Source organism: Meles meles, unplaced genomic scaffold (genome assembly GCF_922984935.1).
Source record: "Meles meles unplaced genomic scaffold, mMelMel3.1 paternal haplotype, whole genome shotgun sequence".
In the NCBI taxonomy this organism is placed as follows: domain Eukaryota; kingdom Metazoa; phylum Chordata; class Mammalia; order Carnivora; family Mustelidae; genus Meles; species Meles meles.
In genome coordinates this window covers 1,882,576-1,891,011 of record NW_025721600.1, presented here as the reverse complement: position 1 = coordinate 1,891,011, position 8,436 = coordinate 1,882,576, and positions in this window count along the sequence as shown.

Sequence of the window (8,436 nt, the reverse complement as noted above, 5' to 3'; positions counted from 1 at the left end):
CATATCAATATGACTCTTTATCTTGATTCATAGTTTTCTTATGTAATTGGGTGCTCCCATATTGGGGCCATGGATATTCACAATTGTTAGATCATCTTGGCGGATAGTCCTTTAAGAATTATATTATGTCCTTCTGTATCTCTGACTACAGTCTTTAGTTTAAAATCTAATGTATCTTATATGAGAATCACTACCCCGGCCTTCTTTTGAGGCCCATTGGCATGAAAGATGCTTCTCCACCCCTTCAATTTCAGTCTGGGTGTATCCTTAGGTTCAAAATGGGTCTCTTGTAGACTACATATGGATGGGTCCTTTCGTTTTATCCAGTCTGTGACCCTGTGTCGTTTTATGGATGCATTTAGGCCATTCACATTGAGAGTGATTATTGAGAGTTAGGTTTTTATTGACATTGTGTTGCCTTTGAAGTCTTTCTGTCTGTAGATTGTTTTTATATTTCTGTTCAATGATATTCTTAGGATTTTTTCTCTTTTACAGGACCCCCCTTAATCTTTCCTGCAGTTTCGACTTGGTGGTTGCATAGTCTTTTAAGCCTTGCCGGTCTTGGAAACTCTTTATGTCTCCATCCATTTTAAATGGCAGTCTTGCTGGATAGAGTATTCTTGGTTGCATGTTCTTCTCATTTAGTACTCTGAATATATTTTGCCAGCCCTTCCTGGCTTGCCAGGTCTCTGTGGAAAGGTCTGACGTTATTCTAATGGGCTTTCCTCTGTATGTAAGGAGCTTCTTTGTCCTAGCTGCTTTTAAGAGGGTTTGTCGTGAAACATAATTCCTCATTTTAACTATAAGGTGTCGGGAGGACTTTTGAGAATCTAAAATCTTGGGCGGAAATCTCTCTGCCTCTAGTACATGAACGTTGTTTCCATTCATGAGATTGGGAAAATTTTCATAGAAAACTTCTTCCACTACATCTTCTAGACTCCTTTCTTTTCCCTCCCCTTCAGGGATTCCAATAATTCTGATGTTGGAACGTTTCATGGCATCACTTATTTCCCTGATTCTGTTTTCGTGGCTTCTGAGCTGTTTGTTCCAGGCTTCCTCCTGATCCTTTCTCTCAATCTTTTTGTCCTCCAGATCACTAATTCTATCTTCTGTCTCAGTTACCCTAGCTTTTAGAGAATTTAGATTAGATTGGAACTCATTGAGAGCATTTTGAACATCATCCCTGTGGCTTTCGGTTCTGCCCTAACATTGTGAACATCATCCCTGGTGGCTTTCAGTTCTGCCCTAATCAATTCTGTTTGGTCATCCATGGCTTTCTCCAACCTAGCTATTGCCTGGATAATTGTTAGTCTGAATTCCTTTTCTGACATATTGTCTATGTCGATAGCCATTAGCTCTGTTGCAGAAGGCACATCTTCTGTATTTTTCTTCTGTTGGGTATTCCTCATCCTAGTCATTTTGGTAAGATGACTGAACAGATGCAGCCGGACTTATCGATTGTGGTGCAGTCAATTTGCACCCTGGAATGCTTCTGTGCAATCAGGATTCTCCACCCAAATGAGATAAAAAAGAAAAGGAAAAGAAATAGAGAAGAAGAAAGAAAAAAAGGGAAAATAAAAAAGGGGAAAAAAAAGGGAGAGAGAGAGAGAGATAGGAAAAAAAGGGAAGATAAAAGAGAAGGCTCAGCCCAAATGGGCCACAAGGTAAGATTTGTGAAGTGTACAAACAAAAACAGACAAAAAAAAAAAAGACAGCTAAAAGTATATGACAAGAAAAAAAAGTATATATATATATATATATATATATATATATATATATATAAGCAAAAAGAAGGGAAGAACCTGACCAGAAAGAACCCCAAGTATAAGATTTATATATTATCAGGACAAACACAAATTCACAGAAACACTGACAGAATGAAAAATGGGAGAGTGGTTATAAATTCTCAGTGTGGGTGAGGAAGATTATTTTGATTCTTCCTGAATGTATCTTGATGTTTTTGTTAAGGGACTCAACTTTCCTAAGTTACAGGGGCATTAGAAACTGGTGTGCCTATAGGGGTAGCATTGATTGGGGAAAGGGGATTACCTTGAAGTTTAACTCTATATGTATAGTAGAAAATAAAAATTAAAAAAGAATAAACTAGACTAAACTAAGTTAAAATTAAGAAAGAATTTAAAAAATGAAAAGCAAAAGAAAAACACGGGTGTATGTATCAAAAAGTTCAGATTAGAAGGTTATTAAAGAATTTGATGTACTGGACATCTCAGTGTGGTGGTAAATAGGTTAAAAATTATCTGTATGTATAAAAAAAATAACCAGAATGTCCTGGGTCCGGGGACTTAGGTCCCTGACCCTAACAGCCCAGGTTCCCACTATTACCCCCCGCGATCCTTTGTTCTTTGTTTTTTGAGTGCTTTCAACCAGACTCCAAGTTAATGCTGGTCCCCAGACGCAGGGCACTCTGGTATTGTGTATTACTTTCCAATCGGTCACCTCTGGTGGCTCCCTCCCCCTTTTGTTTATCTTCAGATATCAGTCCAATGCTCCCAGTCTGCTTTACCTGCCACTGGCGTCTTCTGCTCCTGTAGAGATCCAGACGTGTATAATTCTGATCTCAGGCTGATTTCATGGGTGGTCGGAGTTCTTTGGTAGGTAATCACCTCAGTTTAGGGTACAGGTTGAAATGGTGCCTCCTCCTACTTCCCCGTCATCTTGACTCTGTCAAATGTTATTTCTGCATCAACTGAGAGGACCAAGTAGTTTTCCTCTCTTCTATTGATGATTTGTTGTATCACAATGATTGATTTGCAAATGTAGAACCACCCCTGCATCCCAGGGATGAATCCCACCTCTTCCTGGTGCATAGTCCTCTCAGTGTACTGTTGGATCCTTTTTTTTTTTTTTAAAGCGTAGCCTTTATTTATTTATTTATTTTAAAAATATGTTATTTATTTGACAGAGAGAAATCACAACTAGGCAGAGAGGCAGGCAGAGAGAGAGGAGGAAGCAGGCTCCCCGCGGAGCAGAGAGCCCAATGTGGGCCTCAATCCTAGGACCCTGAGATCATGACCTGAGCCGAAGGCAGAGGCTTTAACCCACTGAGCCACCCAGGCACCCCTGTTGGATCCTATTAATTGGGATCTTTGTGAGAATCTTAGCATCTATATTCATCAGGTTTATTGGTCTGACATTCTCCTCTTTGTTAGGGTCTTTGCCTGGTTTGGGGATCAGGGTAATTCTGGCTTCATAGAAAGGACAAATATTGCTTGCAGTTTTAGTAGCACCATGGTGCAGACACAAGCCGGAGCTCCTGTGACACCTGAGAAAAGGGCTGGGGCCGTGCTCTGTCAGAGGAAGGTGGCAGAGGTGGAGTCTATGTGCTCTGGGCCACTCAGAGGGGAATAGACTGAGGCCTCTCTCTGAGATGGAAGTCTGGGTGCAGTTTAGTTTCCTCTAAACTTTCAAAGAACTGTCTTTCCTCTTGATAGCCATTATACTTGGAGAAGCAATCTACTTATTCCCACTTTAAAGGGAACTCACTTTAATGACTCTGGTTGGGGTCTCACCTAGTCAGCACGTCCAGGAAATCAACCTGAACAGAGGGAAGCCTAGCTCAGGCAGCTCTTGGGTCTGATAAATGTTGCACGATTATCCCAACTCACAGTATAAACATTTCAGCTCTGTCTTCCACAGATGAGTGTTTCCTGCTCTCAAAGACACCCCCTGAAATGTTAGAGGAAAGAACCATACATTCTTCAGGTCAACACCAGCAAAGGAAAGTGGACACTTGAAATAATTATCAACATAATTCATGTCCCCTGAAAAGATATTCAAGGACCAGCATGGCAGGAATACTCTCTACCATGGTTGCTGTTCTTAGATTGCATTGCTTGGAGAATTCTTGACACAATGGTGAGTGGCAGGAAATAGACTACTATTTAATCTCCAAAGGACACCAGTTCAGGAAAATAATAAGCTTTGTGTATTTATCATCCACTTGACACTACTGGAAGATGTTTATTCTCCACAGTAAGATCAGGCTGTATTCTATTTCTTAATATCCCATTTCGTCCATCGGCAACACTACCACCTTTTGGGGTGGGAGAGGGGATGGAGATCTAGGTCTCAGATGGCTTTGAAGTTACCATAAACCAATTATGACACATCTACCTAGACATGAAAGAATGGACTTTGTTGTTGTTGTTGTTTATTTTTTATAAACATATAATGTATTTTTATCTCCAGGGGTACAGGTCTATGAATTGCCAGGTTTACACACTTCACAGCACTCACCATAGCACATACCATCCCCAATGTCTATAGCCCCACCCCCCTCCCGAACCTCCTCCCACCAGCAACCTCAGTTTGTTTTGTGAGATTAAGTGTCACTTATGGTTTGTCTCCCTCCCGATCCCATCTTGTTTCATTTATTCTTTTCCTTCCCCCTCTAACCCCCCATGTTGCATCTCCACTTCCTCATATCAGGGAAATGATATGGTAGATGTAAAGAACAGAATTTTAAAATGAGCAGGAATTAAGGATATTTTCAGTTTTCTTGGTCATTTATAAAAAGCCAAGCATGGCATCAAATTTATCCCTAAAAATTTGCCAATAAATTTGCTTTGGAGCAACAATGTGTATGCCTCCACTAGAGCACCACTCTGTTTCCACTGATTTGTTGTTTCTAAATCCCACTTGACTGGAGAAAATGTCTCATTTACATTTGTATTCTCATCAATTGGCACAGCTGTCCGTCATAATGCAGGTTCTCTGAAAACGTTTACAGAATGAACACTGACATAAAACTTTACCTGCCTACAGTGCAGTGCCTACTGTGATCTGCCAAATGCTCTTTTCTGGTGAAATCATTCTGCTTCTGAAATTTCTAAGAAAAAAATTCAGAATGAGATAAATATTTGTGTTTCACAATGAGCTTCTTTTAAAACAAAATGGAAAATACTCCTTTTTTTTTTTTAAACTAAGCCTTGGTTATCCATAGAGAATATTGCTGAGGCTATGAATGCCTCAGTAATCAGTGTTTTCCATATGTCTGCTTTTAATTATATTTAAGAGACCCCACAGCTCAGATGTGTGAGTTGTGTGAAGTTCAGCCTTTGCATAAATCTGGGAACCCACTGTTTGCCACCAACCAAGGTGCTGCATGATGACGTCAGTGCAGAGGGTAGTGTTCCCCCAAGCACCTCACCAACAGACAGCTAAGGCACAAATAACCTCCATTACCAAGAGTCTTTCAGGACTCAGGTATATCTATCTATAGATAGATAGATTTATAGATAGATAGATATGTGTCTATAACCCCACCCCTATATGGTGGGGATTATAGACATTGGGGAGGGTATGTGCTATGGTGAGTGCTGTGAAGTGTGTAAAGCTGGCAATTCATAGACCTGTACCCCTGGAGATAAAAATACATTATATGTTTATTAAAAAATAAATCCACAAACAAAAACAACAACAAGAACTATATATATATATAGCAAAGTGAAGGTTTGCAGGTGAGAGCCATTTTCTTTTCTTTTTTTTTTAAACATTTATTTGACAGAGACAGATCACAAGTAGACAGAGAGGCAGGCAGAGAGAGAGAGAGAGAGGGAAGCAGGCTCCCTGCTGAGCAGAGAGCCCCATGCGGGACTCGATCCCAGGACCCCGAGATCACGACCCGAGCTGAAGGCAGCGGAGAGCCATTTTCTTAAGCCATGAAGCCACCATCATGAAGAACTTGATCATATCATCGCTATCACATCCTTCGTTCATGTCAGGCTTTGCAAGCGTGAGCTGATTTTGTTTTGAACACTTGCTCTACCAAACAGTACAAGCAAAATCACCCTGCAGTAAAACAAACTCACATTATGGTGGCTTCAAACAACATTGTCACTATGATTCCCTGCATTCTTCTCATTAAGGACTTAAGCCTGCACAGTGGCCAGTCTTTGCAGAATTGCTGCTAAGTGTGACAGTGGGGGGAGAGTCTTGAAGTGCCCCTAGGAATGAACATGACACTGCCATTCACGTTTTATTGACCAAAGTAAAGAACAATGGGATTGCCACTTTCACTTGTTCCTAGAAGACAAAAATTTGAGAATACTTTAATAAACAGCACTAAAGTATGTCACAATTGCAGCTGATAAATAAAAATTTATCTTAAAAAGACTTCATCCCGATTAAGTCTAGCTGTATTAACCATCTCTCAAACACATTTCTAAATAATATTCTGTACAAAATACAAGGGAAAGATTTGTATTAGCATTTTGTTTCTATTACTTTTGCTGTGTTTTCCATAATTTGTCTTGTTCACTGTCTGACATTTATACCACTTGCCATAGGAAGATACATCAAAGGTCCTGTTTTAGGGTCCCCCATTATGGTAGGTGGTCATTTTTCATCACAAGAAATGTGTAAAATTTTTATTGGCACTGTGAGTTCAATAAAAATGAATAGATAATTATTATCATAGGAAATAATCCTCTGGATACGGAAGAACAGAGCCACACCACAAGACTCTGCTGCCCCCCAGATGGAAAATGTGCCCCATGGAGATGCACGCAATCCACATATTACAAATAAGCTGCATGAAACTGCGAAGCCACTCCCAATTACGGAAGCCAGCCCTGGACACTAACACACATACTCTCCCTCAGCCCGAGCTCCAAAGTCCAGTTATCCAGCCACATACCCGGTTCCAGAGTCAGCAGATCAGACCTGCCATGCCCCCAGGTCCTACGACTAACCCGAGGCTGACTTTTCCAGCATTCACACCAAGAGCCCTGCTCTCATATCCCTCAATACGGGGGAACCTAGGTGAAAAAACAGGACTCCACCTGTTCCCCAGAATGAGAACTTCCAATTTGCAACTGCGCAAAACCACCAGAGTGGGAGAAACCTCCATGGGCTCAGGTGGCCACTTCAACATACAGCGGCCCTAGTGGACACCAAATATAGTCTGAGTGAAAGCCTGGTACTCTCTTAACCTCAGAAGCCAGGAAACAAGCTTCAGCCTCTGTAGATCAGGCCTGCCATGCCCTAGGCTCTAACACTAGCCCTAGCTTGTGTTTTCAGTCTTCCACCCCGAGAGTCCTTGTCCACAAGCCCTCCATATTGGGAATTCTGGAGCCCCAACACAGCACTCCGCTTGCCTTTCAGAAGGCAGAAGTGGCCTATGGGACAGCACAGAAACCCCAAATGAGTATCAACCCGCCCAGCCCTCAAGGGCACCACAATTTCATAGGCCTCCCTGTGCACTAGTGTTCTCTCTGCCACAGCCTGAGCCCTGACTTCCTGTCAACCAACCAGGTAGCTGGCCTCCTATTGACTATCAGACCTGCCATGGCACTAGGCCATCATCTCTACCCATCTTTGGTTTATGGGCATGTCCCCAGAGGCCTGGTCTCCAATCCCTGCATATGGACGAACATGATCCAGAAAATGAAGTCCTCCTGCCCCAGCAGGAAAAGTTACTACTGGGATGTGTGTAAAACCCTCAGAGTAGGAGAAACCTGCGTGGCCCATGAGGTCTCGCCCACTGTTGAGGGCCGCCCTAACACAAGCCTGCATTGTGACCCTCAGCCTGAGCCACGTTTTCCACTAAGCCCCATCAGTATGTTGACCTAGAGCCAGCACGTGAGGCCTGGCATGACAATAGGCCCAAATCCTAACCCAAGGATAGGTTTCCCAGGCACCCATACCCAGAGCCCTGCTCTCAAATCTCTCCTATGGGGAGCCCTGAATCAGAAAACAGGATTCCTCCTTTCCCCCACAATGACATCATGCAATTTGGGCCAGTGCCCAACAAAGAGGGAGAATCTTTCATGGTCCATGAGGCCATCATTACATTCCACGGCCATCCTAGACACAAAAACCAGAGGCAAGAGCCTGAGCATCTGCCTGACATTTAACCTCATTTCAGATCCCGAGGAGATCATCTCAGGGTCTGCAGGTCGGGCCTGCCATACCATTGGGCCTAATCCTAAGCCAAGATGGTGTTTTCAGACTTCTGTCAGCAGAGTTCTTTCCCACAAACCCTCCAGTCTGGGTATTCCATAGCCACACCACAGGACTATGCCTGCCCTCCAGAAGGAAGCTAGGCCCTTTAGAGCTTCAAGAAACCTCAAGAATAGGAGAAACCTGCAAGGCCCCTGAGGCCACCCCAATTTTGTAGGATGCCCTGGACAAAAATGTGCTGTCTGAAACACCATGAGCAACTAAGTCCCATCAGACACCCAGGTAGATGGATCCAGAGAGAGTAGATAGAACCTGACATGCTCCTAGACTCTCATCTGTAGACTAGTTTAGGTGTTCAGGTATCTGTCCCCAGAGGTCTGGACACGAATACCAATATTTGGGGATCCCTTAGCCAAAGAACCCAACGCCTCCTGGCCCCAAAGGAAACCTTGCAATTTGGAGCTGTGTAAAACCCTCAGGGTAGTAGAATCCTGCTAGTGCCCTGAGGCCACC